The sequence below is a fragment of the Bombina bombina genome, chromosome 2, assembly GCF_027579735.1.
Source record: "Bombina bombina isolate aBomBom1 chromosome 2, aBomBom1.pri, whole genome shotgun sequence".
In the NCBI taxonomy this organism is placed as follows: domain Eukaryota; kingdom Metazoa; phylum Chordata; class Amphibia; order Anura; family Bombinatoridae; genus Bombina; species Bombina bombina.
The window spans coordinates 1,115,117,379-1,115,131,983 of NC_069500.1; the positions used below are offsets into that span (position 1 = coordinate 1,115,117,379).

Genomic DNA, 14,605 nt, shown 5'->3' on the forward strand with positions numbered 1-14,605 from the left:
CATATTGAAAACTCAAATGATAAAAAAACTAAAATGTTAAATACAACCTTCCAAATATAAAATCTAGTAAGATAACTGGGAAAATGAAAAACTTGTGATAAAACCAGTAGATAAGGGGAGTTATAATAGATACAGTGAAATATTTCAAATATTTTAGAAGATGATTCTGTCTTTAAGAACATTTTTAATAATCCTACAAATGCTTTTAATATAGAAATAAAAATGATGTTGGATACTGCAGAAGATATTGGCATTTGAATGGAAGGGAATAAACATAATTATTTACTGTTAAAATATACCAAAAATCCTCTCATTTACATCCTCATAAACAAATTCCCTGGGGAGAACAATCATCTCTGCTATAAATTCAATAAAGGCTGCTATATCATAATACATATTTTGAATATAATATTATATTTAAAACTAATATACCATCATATTTAAAAGACCCCACAGATATTTTAAGAGTATTAGAGACTATTACCTGGAACAAAGATTTCCTAATAGCAATTGTGATGTTACCTTACCACATATTTGTATAGCCCATATGGACAGTCTAGAACAATTATATGAAATCTGAACAGGAAGATTTCATTCTAGAGTGCATATATTTCATATTCACTCAAAAATACTTCCCATACCAAGAGTAGTTTTACAACCAACTATGGGCCAGACTACAAGTGCCATGATAGTGATAGCGTGCGTCGCAATACGTAATATTGATGGACCTCGCTAACATTAGCATGCAACTTGATATTACAAGTACATGGTAAATCGTGTTTACTAGAGAACATCACTTTAGCGCAACTTGTACTTTCAATGGAGATTGCAAACGAGCTAACTTGTGGTGATATTTCAAGTTAAAAGTTACAGTTTGTTTTTGAGCGGAAGCCAAAACTGCATTAGATTATTTAGAATATCTATATATTTAACATAGAATATTTATCGCAACTTGAGACCTTGGGGCCGATTATCAAAGCTTCAACTGTGAATGTGATGGAAGTCTGCGTCTTATTAGACGCAAAGTTGATCCACCCTAGTTAACACAGCATCAATGTTGCAATGTTCGACATAATATACGCACCCACGAGATCAATCCAATGCAAATTGTTGCTTCCATTATTCGAGCATAATACAGATCATCCGCCTTCACATTAGACTCTATTCGAGCATATTACTGATTATCCGCCTTCACATTTGACTCTATTTGACCCTCTCACCAATTTATCAAACATTAAACATGTACATTCACGTCTATTCCGGTGCAGTGTACCTATCCTTCAAACCGCCACCTCTGAAGCCGCAAATGCCATAGAAATCAATGGGAGTCTGAAAAGGTTTTGTTCTATGCTGTTTGTCATCGCACACAGTTACCAATGAACATGCAGAATATTTCTAAATTTGCTATACTTTTAAGACGCGGAAGAGGATATTAATGAACCATCTGATTCATGAAGTATAATACAAATGTTTCAAGTCCCTATAACCTTTTGTGATAACAAAATATGCCCTTAATACTAAATAAAATCAAGTAGGGAGACGTTATAATCACATATAATTTTACAGGACAGATCAATTTCAAAAGCATTTGTAGAAATTTTTGGTTTATTCTTATTTATTCTTATTTGTTTTTTCATCATTTTAGTCTGCCCTGTAAGTTTATAATGACTAATCCACCTATAATGACAGGTAATGCCTGTCTGGCAGTAGCACTAGTAGATATAGGGATAAAAATGAAATAATACTAATACTTTACATAATATAGCTAACTTCCTTTATTTGATAAATCTATTTGCACCGTGTTTAACGCATTGAATAAAAGTCCCACTCTCCACTTCGCACCAAATTTGACGCAATACTTCACACCAAATTTGGAGCAATACATCGCACCAAATTTGACACAATACTCAAACTCCTAAACAACCCACAAACTACTAAACATTTCCACCACTTTTTTATTGGGAAATGCATAATCACGTGATTAATGAAATCAGCCAAACTGATTTAAATATAAATTTTCTACTATCACTAACAAATCAAATTGCTCTATACTTGTGTCACTGATCACTCATCAGAACTTGTAAGTGCCATTTGTTACATTGTGTATTATACTTTGAAAGTATGAATATGTGAAACTAGTATTAAAGATAAACATTGATGATGACATTAAGCCACACAGTGTAATATTTTTGACAATAATTTTAATAATCAAATGATGTTTGATTCAATATAATCTTAAGCTGATAGCTCAAAGGGATAGTCTACCTAACATTAAACTGTCATGAATCAGATACAGCAGAAATTAAAATCACCTCTTTAATGTCATCCTATTTTCTATTGAATTTCATTTTTATTAAGAAATGTTATCTTAAATGCCAGCCCATTTTTTAACACCTGTGTAGAAGTGGTGTTTAAAACTAGACTCAATCATGAAGTGATACACAGGTACAGAAAGAAAACTGGCCCAGCTCTTAAAATATCCACATAATACCCTGATTACATGTTATATTCACAATTATTCTTGCTCAGAATAATTATATATTTACACTATATACATATAGTGGTATAAATAACCACAGAGATATGAAAGACAACATTGTTTAGAACAAAAAAAAAAGAATTTAGGGAGGGACATGTAAATATGTTTGCAAAAGATTTCTGACATAACACATATATAGATACAATTATGTGCAAAGATATATGTACAAATTCTAGCATTAATAATCATTTTAAAAAAAAAAGAAAAAAACATGAGATAAGCATATCATGATTTCTAGAAATACAAATACACATAAATTTATGTGAAGAAATCATATATCAGAATTTTTGTATAAAAAATAAATAGAAACATAACTTTCTATGAGATATTGTTAGTTCAGGTATAAGTCTAGCTATTTCTTGGACATTAACAGATAAAAAATATAAGATTAGTTTTAGAAAAATGTGCTTGTTCATGGACAGTAATGAAATGGTATAAATAAAGTTGGAAAAAACAGACAATACTGTCTTCATTTGATGGACATTTAGGGTAGATCATTTGATATGTAAGGATATCCATGACATCATTGACTCTTATTTATCAACAGTCCAATGCTAATGACGCCGGACTTGATGCTCGTGTTTTTGACAGACTTGTTGGTAAATAAGGCCATCGAATGAAGATTCACACCAGCGATGTATGGCGAGCGTATAGCCCATCACAAACGAATCAAGATTGACGCCTTGATAAATCAGCCCCCGGAAGTAAAGTGTTAGGATTAGAAAAAGGTGCACAAACATTTAAAAAACAAACTATTACACTCATATATACACTTTTTAAATACAAAATTTAAATTTTTATAAAAAAAGGTTTTTAAAGGGTTAAAAAGCGATATGGTATATGGAAAAGTATTTGAAAGGGCTCCAAAGTGTATATATATATATATATAACTAAAACACATCCCATGACCCTGCAAAATGCACAGCCCTAGGTGCTCATTAGTACTCGCAGACAGCTGCACAGTTTCCAGAGACTCGGGCAGTTAACCCCAGACAAGTCTGGGTGCAAAGCCTATAGGGAAAATAACAAAACAAATTAATTTATTTATTTATAAAATATTTTACCAGGAAGGATACATTGAGATTTCTCTCGTTTTCAAGTATGTCCTGGGATAATAAACACAACATACAGAGAAAAGCTGTGAAGTTTTTTAATCAGTATAATACTATTCACATAGTAAAATCTAGAAATAATATCTGTTGGGGGGACAATAATAGAGACCGGAATGATGTATGATGTCACTTTCGGTTTGATGATACCATCAACATCCAGTACAACACCAAACCGGATGGGGAGCAGTATAATTATACTATGAGCACAACATAATTATATGGGATAGTTAGTAAGTAAATATTATGATAGATCTTGTGTGTAGTTAACACAGAATTATACAATAATATGAACTGCAGTCCTCCTGGTTCGATTTGGATTACTTCCAGCGATGTATGGCGAGCGTATAGCCCATCACAAACGAATCAAGATTGACGCCTTGATAAATCAGCCCCCGGAAGTAAAGTGTTAGGATTAGAAAAAGGTGCACAAACATTTAAAAAACAAACTATTACACTCATATATACACTTTTTAAATACAAAATTTAAATTTTTATAAAAAAAGGTTTTTAAAGGGTTAAAAAGCGATATGGTATATGGAAAAGTATTTGAAAGGGCTCCAAAGTGTATATATATATATATATATATATATATAACTAAAACACATCCCATGACCCTGCAAAATGCACAGCCCTAGGTGCTCATTAGTACTCGCAGACAGCTGCACAGTTTCCAGAGACTCGGGCAGTTAACCCCAGACAAGTCTGGGTGCAAAGCCTATAGGGAAAATAACAAAACAAATTAATTTATTTATTTATAAAATATTTTACCAGGAAGGATACATTGAGATTTCTCTCGTTTTCAAGTATGTCCTGGGATAATAAACACAACATACAGAGAAAAGCTGTGAAGTTTTTTAATCAGTATAATACTATTCACATAGTAAAATCTAGAAATAATATCTGTTGGGGGGACAATAATAGAGACCGGAATGATGTATGATGTCACTTTCGGTTTGATGATACCATCAACATCCAGTACAACACCAAACCGGATGGGGAGCAGTATAATTATACTATGAGCACAACATAATTATATGGGATAGTTAGTAAGTAAATATTATGATAGATCTTGTGTGTAGTTAACACAGAATTATACAATAATATGAACTGCAGTCCTCCTGGTTCGATTTGGATTACTTCCGCTTTTCAAATCAGATCTCATAGCAACACATAGAAGAAAGAATATGATGGTTTTGCATGCATTGCTTTGCACACAGGCTCAGTATGTTAGAGGATTTTACACACTGCCACATTGTATTTTGAGATATTTGATAGGCTGAATTTATGGGGTATACTGTATATAGCACATTTTGTACACTGTTTGTTTGTCTAAAGTAGGGGAAACTTGTTCCACGAAACATTCTGATGGTCTAATAAATAATTAAATTAGGAGAGTGTCAGGCTGGTAATTCTACCTTAGGCCTTGAATTGTGTATCACCTGAGCACCCCCGGATTATTTTTGTTGTAGGAGTGCAATTACTAACATTTTATATCTATAATATAAACGCGTTTGTAATGCATGCGTCACCAGTTGAGCATGCATCCTTAAATCAATGTTGGCTGTGCGAGGCAGCTAAAAGAATCCACCTGGATGCAGCAAAGCTGCATCCCGGTGGATTCCAAAAATGGCAGGGTGGTGAAAGAATCCACCTTCGTTGGATTCTTTCACCACCCTGCCATTTTCAGAATCCACCTGGATGCAGCGTAGGCAAACCCGAAGACTTAAAAAAAAATCATGCAACCGCCCGCACAAAATATCGAAAAAACACGTTACTCCCTGCAAGAAATAAATAAAAAACACGTATCCGCCCGCACGAAGTATAACAAAAAAACTAACCACCCGCACAAAGTATTAACAAACACCTAAACTGCAAACCCCCACATCGAAAAATATTAAAGTAATTAACCCCTAATCTGCAAATAACATAATTAAAATATTAACCCCTTAACTGCCAACCCCCAACATCGCAATAAACCTAATTAACCTATTAACCCCTAAACCGCCAAACCCCACATCGCAATAAACCTAATTAACCTATTAACTCCTAAACCGCCAACCCCCCCCCACAACACAAATAACTAATTTAATTTCTAAGCCCCCTAACCTAACACCCCTAAATTAACCCAAATACTGTTACACTTAAATAAAACCTAACATTACAAAACAATTATCTAAAATTACAAAAAATGAATACTCTAAAATTACAGAAAAAATAAACAAAATGATCAAAAATAAAAAAATTAAACCTAATCCCTATGAACCTCCCCCCCAAAATAAAAACACCCCCTAAACTAAACTACCAATAGCCCTTAAAAGGCAATTACCCTTTAGGCGCAATGGGTAGTTTAGTTTTTTTTTGTGTTAGTTTTTTTTATTTTGGGGGGGTTTGGTGGGTGGGGAGTTTTACTGTTAGGGGGGATTTAGTAATTTTTAAAAGTAAAAGAGCTGTTTAACTTAAGGCAATGCCCTACAAAAACCCTTTTAAGGGCTATTATTGATATTTTAGTATTAGATTAGGGGGTGTTTTTATTTTGGGGGGATTTTTTATTTTTATAGGGGGGTTGTAGTTTTTTTTTTTAAATAGATTGCCCTCTGGGCAGGCTTATCGCTTAGTATTTATATTATGTGTATATATATATATATATATATATATATATATATATTTATATATATATATGTGTATTATGTATATACATGTGTATTTATATGTTTATAGGTTTAAACATGTATGTGCATTTACATACATATACACATATAAACACATAAATATTCATGTATACACATACATAGACATATATCTACAGTAAACTCTCAGTTAACCGGCACCCATGGGGATTGGCAGACTCTGGATAAGTGTAGTTTCTGGTTGCTTGAGAGTTACTATTAAAAATAGGCCTAACTAGTTCTATAACTTATACTATACTATAAACGCTGTATTTACTTGAAATTAATATTTAAATACAGTAAATAAAAGCAATTGAATACAAATAAAGACAAACCTAACTTAATGTAACACCATTTTATGATGCATTTTTATTTAAAATAATGTTACAGTAAATAAAAGCAAATTAAGACAATACTGTTAAGATAAACTTAACTTAGGGCTCCATGTACTAAGCCGTCAATTCATCCGTCATTGTAGACGCGGATAAACTCTCGCCGCGGGCAAAATGGTGTCCGCTGTCGCTATGCACTAATAATCCCCCAATAAATAGACACGTCTACCCCGCCGCGAGCAGTGGCGGATTATTGATAAATTTGACGCCTCGCTCGCCGCGACTAAGCTGATGTACTTAACTTTCAGTTGAATTGTCTGGCCAATTATTAACACGTGACATGCAAGGTGTCACGAACGTCATAGTAGTCGCGGGAATAGAATTTTGCTCCTATAAAAGTTCAACTTATCTAAACAACTTTATTATTGTTCAAAAAATTTTGAAGAGTGATTAGAGAGCGTTATTTTTGTAATATTTATTTACAAATTGGATATGGCTTCATCTGGATCTGAAACCACTTCAAAATCCAAGAATCCTCATTTTTCGCATCAGCAAAACGTCGTTTTGATTGACATGATTATTGACTCTTATGATTATTTGTTTGGATGTCGTGTCAAACAGACAAATTTTTCGAGGAAGAAGCAGATCTGGCAAAGAATAAGTGATGCCGTTAGTGCCCAGGGTCCTGGAAAAAAGGATGTTGATCAGCTGAAGAAGCGTTACAACGACATTAAACGTTTCGCCAAAGCTAAATTGGCCAGAGAAAAAAATTCGGCACATGCTACCGGAGGTGGACCAGCATATGTTGCCGACCTCAATGACTATGAGCAGAAGCTTGTTCAGCGTCTAGGACCAGAGATCATCACTGGCATAACGGATGATTGTGACAGTGATTTAAGAGGTAAATGTACAACATAATTGACGCAAAAATGTTTGTTAAATTATGATAGCTCATTGTCTCCAATATATATTTCTTAAAAATAACATGATCTGACTTCTTACGCTTCTGTATCTGAATCCATATAGGCCATATAGGCCCCAAATACTCTTATCATTTATGTTGCATATATGTATAAGGGATTGTACAATAATAGGGTTGTTATACTGCCTTTTTTTTTAAGCTATGATGGAAATATACATTTTTTTAAGAGTTGATTATAAATATAGGGGGCAACTATTAGTGTGATCCCTAAAGATAACACCCATGTGTTCATTTACAAACCAGTATTGCAATGAAACTCCTTAAAGAGATAATGACAATAGAAATAATGTAATTTGAAACTATTACAAAAATATTGATGTTGTGTAACATGGTATGTTCGACATTAATCATGAAATACAATTATTTTAAATTCATATAACTTTAACTTTTATCTCTGCATATTCTGACTGACCCCAGATTGCATGCCTTCTTAAATCTCTGATCTATTGACTTCCATGTAGCAGTATTTGAGTATAGAATATTATTTTGAACATCTTTCAAAATTAGAATATATAATTGTTCTCCGCTTTCTAAACATATACTTTTTTCAGACATAGCTATGCACATAGTTGACGCAGTCATATGACTCATTTATGTGCATCAACCAATGATCATTTACTGAGCCTGTATAGATTTGCTTTTCATCAAAGTATATCAATCCAATGAAGCCAAAAAGATAATACAATTAAATATTTTTGAAAAAGCATTTTCTTATGAGATCTTGAAAGGAAAATGTATTTTTTTAGGTCCCTTTAATGATTGAGCCTTCATTCACTGCTGTGATTATATTATTATTAACAGTTTTAGCTTTCAGTTTAAACTAGAAATAAAAATAAAAATAAAAATGTATTAATATTTTTTTTTTATTTTTTTTTATTTTTAAAGCAACACCAACAACACAAGCAGAGCCTGTGAGGAGTACCAATGAAGTGCCCACTTGTTCAACTTCGTCTCCTGCTGTTTACAGACCAACTACCGGTGCAGCTGGTTCCAGACCTTCGACCAGTTTTTCTCATGGACAATTCATTCACTCCACATCTACTGTTACACACAGTACTTCATCAGCGGGCACACTTCCTGATGTAAGAACCAGCACTCCAGAAACTGGTGTTTGCAGAGCAACTGGTAAGTACTTTACAAATTTAATGAATAATTACAATGTTGTGTGTGTTATCTCTTTTATCTATCAAATATTTTTTTTTTTTTGTACACAAATGTCAAATGTCATTATTGACATAATCGAGTTTGAGATCTTTTACAGATGGAATGGAATTTGAAGGACAAATAGCAATGATCTTAGATTTTCATGAAAGGGACACTGTACAATTTTTTTTAAATGATGATTCATGTAGAGCATGCAATTGTAAGCAACTTTCTAATGAGTTTAAATTTTAACATTATTTTCTTTTTGAGAATTGATAATAGTATTAAATTAGAAAGTTGATTGAAATTGCATGCTATATATCTTAATCACAAAAATATTATTTTTGGTTCAGTGTCCAGTTAATTGCAAAGTACATTTTCATTAATAATTTTACTAATAGATTTTTCACTGAATGTAATAGCGTTTGAATATATGGTTACATTTACTCAAAATCTTTTTTTTTTTTTAATAGGTGATTTGGGACGTCTTTTCCAGAGATTGACTGGACATTCATCTCCATTGTTTAATGGTATGTATCACATATGTATATATATATATATAATATAACTTAAATTTGTGTATGACTGTTGTATCTGCTCTATCCTTCTATTCTATTTCTGCAACTGTGTTTAGAAAATTTTATTTTTATTTACTAACTACTTCTCCTTATTTTCTCCCTATTTATAATAGTTTGTAATTTTCTAAGACATTATCGTCTTGTTCTTTTAATTTTTGAAATACAATGCATTCTTCTCAGCATCTCGTATATTATTTTGTCTCTGCATTCCTGTCTCACTGCCCTCACACCACCAATCCGTTTAGGGAAATATTTATCCATGGCATAATCTAATATCACCAATTCGCCAGCACCAAAAGGTTCAGGACGCAACATGTTTGACGATGACGTGATTAATCGTTATGTCAATCATTAGCGCATTGATCTAGATATGTATCCCCTGAAAAATTTTAAACAATATAATGTATATGTAGACTAATGTATTTTCTGAATGTTTGTAAATTGATTCTATGTTTATAGTTATTATAAATGATATTTTGTTTCTAAGCATTTTCTTTGTTTCAGATGTGTTGATATGTATTACAATTAACTTTGGTTTACACTAGTTATTAATAATATTTAATATATAATGTTTCAAGATTGATTGTCAGTTTGTAATAAAATAATTTATTTTCCATTATTTTCTATATGCCACTATTCTTTTAACAAATCTTGAATGGAAATAGATATTATTAAAGATAAGAAAATAAGTGTTAAGAGTAAGCCCTTAAGGTATTTTTAATTGGAATATGGGGCAACCTAGGAGCTGTTAAAAATTGTGATTAAAATAAAACAAAGCAAATTAGCAAGTCTTTAAAATAAAAACTCTTATCTGAAAACATAAAATCGCACTTTGGAATATCCTGTCGTTTGTTAAATCTACAATTCAATGACACAATACAATGAATTACCATCAGCTATGGAGGGATTACATTACACTAATCACATTATGTAAAAGAGTGAGAGCAGCTATAGACACTAGTGTGATGTCACAAAGACAATGTATTACCTATAATATATTGTCTGTAATAACTTTGATCATAAACTTTATTTATTTGAAACCTTTGATAATTGAAGAGCAATAACTGTTATGTATTTAAGTGTTTATCAAGAGTGATTTTTAATAACCTTAATTGTTAAAAAAAGTAGAAGACAAGTTAATAAAGAAAGTTTTTTTATTGATCAACTGAAAACAGGAATTTTAATCTTCAAAATATTGTTTGGAAACCATGTCCCTTGTTGCCATACCACGCCTATTAGCTTGTTCTACACATATTTCTTCTGTTAAATCATCAGCATCTATGGTATTTTCATCTTCTAATGGACAGCCTCTTTTTATTGCTATATTGTGCAGTATGCAGCAAACCAATATAATTTTTGCAACTTTCTCAGGTGCATACTGCATAGCACCACCAGAACGATCAAGACATCGAAACCGCATTTTCAAAAGACCGAAAGTCCTCTCAATTATCCCCCTGGTAGATCGGTGAGCTTCATTGAAACGTACTTGACTTCTGGTCTGTGGGTTGTTATAGGGAGTCAACAGCCATTCTGTACATGAGTAGCCTCCATCTCCTAATAGAAGATATAATAAATATAAATATTTATATAAAAATAATTATAAAGATTGACAACTATACAATACAAATTTAAAATATACAGATTACTCTTTAATTACAGTCGACAAATTGGGCGCAATTTATGTACATGGAAATGAGAGACAAATTAGATGCCAGTTATGCTTACCTAGAAGCCATCCTTCAGGCATATTTCCATCCTCGAACTTCCGGTATAAGCCAGTCTGCCTTAAGATGTAAGAATCATGACATGAGCCTGGAAAGTTTGAACGAACACTGATAATCCTCATGTTGGGGTCACAGACCATCTGGACATTCAAGGAATGGAAATGCTTTCCATTCCTATAGATCTCCTCACGAGCTTGAAGTGGTCTTACAGCAACATGGGTACAGTCTATGGCACCTAGGACATTAGCCATCCCAGCCATCCTATAGAAATTGGACTTTATAGATTGCCATTCTTCAGGGGTAGATGGCAAACAAACATATCGAGGAAAAATAACCATCACAGCCCCTATGACTTTGGATAAGTGGCGTGTAAAAGCAGATTGACTCATTCCAATAATGACGCTAGAAACTGCCTGAATGCCATAAAATGCAATGCAGCTAATAGTTTCAGAAGTCCCGGAATAGCTTGTGAATGAGCCGTCATCGGCTCCAAATGATCTTCAATCTCTCGATACAATTGTAATATGGATTCACGATCAAGCTTGAATCTTTGTATGATCTCTCGGTCAGAAAGGCCATGCAAACCAACCCGTGGAAGTAATACACGGGGACACGAACTCTCCTTCTTCGAACCAATCGATTAGCGATATTTCCAGTATTCTGTCTTCTAGACCGCATTTGCATCACACGGAGAATAAACAATTACAGAAGTGTCTCCATAGCTGCCAAAATGAACAATGTAAGTACAATGCTGATATTATTGCCTTTTATATATGTCTAGACTGGCATCTAGAGTGACTTTCCTATTGTTTTGTACCTTGCCCGCCACCTAAAAGGTGGCGAGGCAAAAATAACGAGGTGGGAGCGGAAATTGTCGCGAGCGGACAAATAGATTTTTTAGTACATTCGTTTTTGGCGAGTTGGTGGTCAAATATGTCTAATTACAGTGAAAAATTGAGAGGTAGTGAGGTTTGGCGGATAAGTACGCTCGCAATTTTAAAGATGCGAGTTTGAACATAGTTGACGACTTTGTACATATCAGTTTGCGAGTTTTGACGTGAGATTTGTTGCGGGTAGCTCGCTGACTGCTTAGTACATGGAGCCCTTAATTTGGGTGTAGATGGTTTAGGATCTACATCAGTAAATGATGATGTACTGGCTAACTTACATGCAGCTTTATAAAAAAATTAACAAATATCAGCTTTGCATGATGTGCAGCGGCATAACATGCTGAGAAGTGAAGGGTTGTTGTTCTGCAAAAGCTATTACAGTTTCAAATGCTTCCGTAGCTCTCATCCAAGATACTTTTTCCACCTTACACCCATAGTCATCACTCTCTTCCTCCTTTGCAACATTAGTTTTTCCACGATTCATAACAGCTTCTATGATGTCTTCTGAATTTAGTGTATGAGTTCCTGGAATAGCTTCATCCACAACAAGCCAGTCGTCAAGTTCATCTTGAGAAAAAATATTTTTGTCGTTAGCAGAGTCAACTAACTCATAGGTTTCATCATAAACTTGGCTACTGGCAACTGCACTGTTGTTTGGAACCCCCACAAAGTTGGCAGAGGAGCATTCTACAGACATTACAGCTGGCCACAACTTTCTCCAAGATTTCCATAATGTTTCACTTCTCACAGATTCCCAAGCACAAATGACAGTGTAGATAGCATCTTTGAGATTAAACTTTTTTGAAAGTCCAGAATTGTCCCGTCAAAATTTGTATTTTTCCGCATGAAGTCATGCCTTTAAAACATTTTTATATTTTGAATCACTCATTGATCCATTGGTTGGATCAGACTTGTAACATTAGCTGGAAGATAACATACGAAAATGTTGCCATTAACAAGTTCTTCAGCAGGAGGATGTGCGCAAGAGTTATCTAGGAGCAACAGAACTTTACTATCCCCTGGTATTCCTTTAACACTGGGAACAAACAAAGAATAAAACCACTTCTTAAAAATGTCTACGCTCATCCAACTGTTACTTTGTGCATGATAATCTACAGGGAGGTTAGTTATTTACCAATCACACACAACTTTATTTTATGATTTCCTGATGCATTTGCACAAACAATTACCTTAAAACGCTCTTTATTTAAATGTACACTTGCCTTCAATATTCATTTTCTCATGAAATTCTCTCACTTTTTCATGGGTCCAGAAATACAACCACCCTCAATCCTTTTCAGCAAAAAACATTCATACAGGGCCTGGTCAAGCACTTCTATTCTTGGTGTATGAAGAGTATGACGCTCTTGTCACTCTCCGACTTAACATAAAGATCCTTTATTTTCTGAGACTGAGCGCTATTGTCATAGATAGTTGACAAACTGACATTAAATTCCTACATAAGCACTGCACAACTCTCATCTTTCTGAAGCCTCTTGCATATTTCCATCTTCTGCTTGAGGTTAAACACTAGGCGTTTGCGCTTACTTGGAACCTGTTTTGGCATACTATACTTTGGGTTGGATGAGAGCACAATACAGTACATGTTTACACTTGAATACATTTTTTTCTAGATGCAGTACAGTAGTAATGCACTGTTTGTAGGGTGGGTAGTGGAAATGTGGGTGCAGGTGTCTAAGCAGATAGTGTACAGTAACTTGTATGGTCCACAAGAGGAAGATAGTGTAGAATCAGAGTAGATGTGACATTTATGATTAAGGTGTTCCAGGTGTACACTACTGTATCCAGTTTTGTTTATGCTTTTACCCAGTGATCAATAAACGTTTTGGTTTGATACTGTATTTTTCTACTTTGAAGCAGTGTCGGCTTTTTCAATTCAATTTTGTATCCTATGATTATCCCCACTTTTTTTGGGGGATAATCTGTTTCATGATTAATGATTTGTGGATCACCATGGCAGCAGCTGGTTTGTGGAGAGGTAGAGGCGCAAAGTGACACAGGACGAATCATCACTCTGAGGTGGGCTTCAACAGGAAACAAGCTACCGGACGGAAAAGTATACCATTAGATCGGCAGTACAGGTGCTCCACCCTGCAGTGGTTGGTAGAAGACTGACCATCGGAGAGTTATTGAGTGTGTACTATATGGCTGGGAAGGGTTAGTGTAGCAGATACACTAAGTCCTGAGACATTAATCAATACAATTACTGTGGCTGTCTATTAGTCTATCTACTGCAGCTCCTGAATAGGTCTTGTTAATTGGAACGGTTTCAAGCTCATGGAGTAGATTTATCATAGTGCGAGCGAACATGATACGATGTAGTGTATCATGTCCGCCGCACATCAATAAATGCCGCAGCATACGCTGTCTGCATTTATCATTACACCAGAAGTTCTTGTGAACTGCTTGTGCAAAGCCGCCCCCTGCAGATTTGCGGCCATTCGGGCCGCTAGCAGGGGATGTTGATTTCTGTCCACGGCCTCAGAACAGACGGACAAGTTATGGAGCAGCGGTCTTTAGACCTCTGCTTCATAACTGGTGTTTCCGGCGAGCCTGAAGGCTCGTGCAGAAACAGGGGCATCAAGCTCCATACGGAGCTTGATAAATCGGCCCCCATG

General features: G+C 34.4%; 1 long non-coding RNA gene across 1 annotated transcript in view; it reads right to left on the reverse strand.

Moving 5' to 3' along the window:
* Positions 1-10,488: 10,488 nt before the first annotated feature.
* Positions 10,489-14,605, reverse strand: part of LOC128648179 (uncharacterized) — a 94,793-nt gene continuing 90,676 nt past the window's right edge. The window contains exon 3 of the long non-coding RNA XR_008400527.1: positions 10,489-10,906. This is a non-coding gene — a long non-coding RNA (uncharacterized LOC128648179). The remainder of the gene's footprint in view (positions 10,907-14,605) is intronic.